General features: G+C 30.9%; 1 long non-coding RNA gene across 1 annotated transcript; it reads right to left on the bottom strand.

Moving 5' to 3' along the window:
- Nucleotides 1-681: 681 nt before the first annotated feature.
- On the bottom strand, nucleotides 682-1,641 carry LOC136221678 (uncharacterized). The gene is made up of 2 exons (XR_010685255.1): nucleotides 1,113-1,641; nucleotides 682-965 (listed from the first exon to the last, which is right to left on the bottom strand). It is a non-coding gene; the product is annotated as an uncharacterized lncRNA (long non-coding RNA).
- Nucleotides 1,642-2,166: the final 525 nt, after the last annotated feature.

Below are 2,166 nucleotides of genomic sequence, written 5' to 3'. Positions count from 1 at the left end.
AAATATTAATTTGCTAGTATGATTATAAACCCTAATCTAAATTTAAATATCAATTTATAAATCTTAAATCTTAGGCAATATATTCTGATATCCTAATTTATAAAGTATAGTTTTTAAAATAAATTAAAAAAAATAAATTATTAGTTTGACGTAATTCAAAATTACAACTTTTAACATATTGTCTAGGGTTTAGGATTTATGAATCGAAGTTCAGAATTTTAAATTATAATGTACCAGCATTTTTTATTTATTATATATGGAAAATCCTATCACGTACATGCTCCGTTACCGCTTCGTTCATTTAGTTGTAATTGTGTAATTAATTATGATATTCAGGTAACTAACCCAAAATTTAACTTAAACTGAACTAAGCCCATAAAACCCGACCCAGCCCTTAATAATATTTAATGTTATATAAGGCTTAGTAGGATTTTCTCATTTTAAAATCAGAGGAGTATGATGCCATAAACTAGGAGAAAATCTGAAACTGTATGCTCCCTCTTAAATCTGCATCTTTCATCAATTTTCACTCATTTGAAGCTCGATCTTGTTGATTTATGGAGAGGATGTCTAGTCAATAATTTGATATTACACTTCAACCAATAACACAAATAATATATAACCATGATATTAAATTATTGATTCTTTTTGGATGTGTGGTGTGACAGACGCATTATTAGTAAAAAAAAAAATTATTCACATGAAAAAGAGGTACAATTCATCAAACACTTGACAACTTTCACAGATATAATCATATAACCAAGAAAAAAAAAATCAGGAATACAGTACACAGAAATCAAGATATACAATCAAGAATCCCGAAGCTTTCTATACAATTTACTTTCTTATTCATACTTCTGCTCACACACACAATAATCATAAATACTTCAAGCTTCAGGTCGGCTGAGATCTGAAAATCAAGCTTCAATCACCAGCAGCCATACTTAACATATGCTTAAGTTGCACTGCAAGACCGTCAATAAACAAACAAAGCAAAACTACTATCATCAAACAAAACACGAATCTAACTTGATCATACCTTTGTATGACAGATTCTGCAAAACCAATAGATCTATAAATTTAAAATTGACCTATCTTTTACTGTTTCTTACCTCATAAACAAATGTGAGACGACTAAGATTTGGCTTTGTCAGCCTCTAAAATAGTCCTACTCTGAGCTTTTTCAGATCGGTACGGTTTTAGAAACTGATAAAGCATAATTATGTAGGCATCACACACATGTTGTATGAGGTAAGAAAAGTAAATGATGAATCAGATAATTAACAAGAGATGACGACGATGATACCACCATTGATGGATTGGATTTGAGATCTGACAGTGAAACCTTTTCTACAGCAGAGAAGACTGTTACACATAAAATATAACATCGGAATTGAAATTCAGGTTGTGAAACAAAAAGCTTTACCTATGGCGGCACGAATCTCTGATGCGGATCTAGTCAATAGCAGATCTCGTTCCAGTTTCGGCAGAGGAAACTGAAACCCTATGAGAAGTACTCATTGCGGCTGTGAAGCGAAGCTATATAAAGAGAGAGAGCGTAGGGCTTACGCACATGAAACGATGCCGTGCTCTCAACAATTTCTTCTGTTTGTGAAACCTAAGGACTAGGTGTACAGTGCTGCCACATTTTCAAAATATCTTTATCCCTCTTTTTGTTAGGGTTGAAGGTAGTAAAGAAGGTTAGGTCTAGCCGGTTGAATTAATTAAATTTATATTTTTTTAAATTATTATACAAACACAATTAAAATCAGAATTATAATGTGTAAAAATAATAATAATATAAATAAAAATAATAATATAAATGAATTAAAATAGATCAAACATAATATTTTAATATTTATTACATTAGTATTTTTAGAAAATAAAAAAATGCCGTTTTAAATTATTTAATATTTTATTCAAATTTAAAAACAACATGAAATTTAAGGTCCATTTTAGAAAAAAAGGTCGCTTGAGGAATCATTTGAGCGTTCAAAATCGATAAACTAAATTACATTGCCAATTTGAAGAAATCGGAGCAGTTTTGTAAAAATTTATATAGTTCTTGATGTTGAAGAATCAGCGGATGAGTTGTGGTTAGGGGTGAAATGCCACTCGAACCTAGAGCTAGCTGGTTCTCCCCGAAATGCGATGAGGCGCAGCAGT

Source organism: Euphorbia lathyris, chromosome 3 (assembly GCF_963576675.1).
Source record: "Euphorbia lathyris chromosome 3, ddEupLath1.1, whole genome shotgun sequence".
NCBI lineage: Eukaryota > Viridiplantae > Streptophyta > Magnoliopsida > Malpighiales > Euphorbiaceae > Euphorbia > Euphorbia lathyris.
Note: the sequence above shows the minus strand (reverse complement) of the source record. Positions and strands in the feature narration are given on the sequence as shown.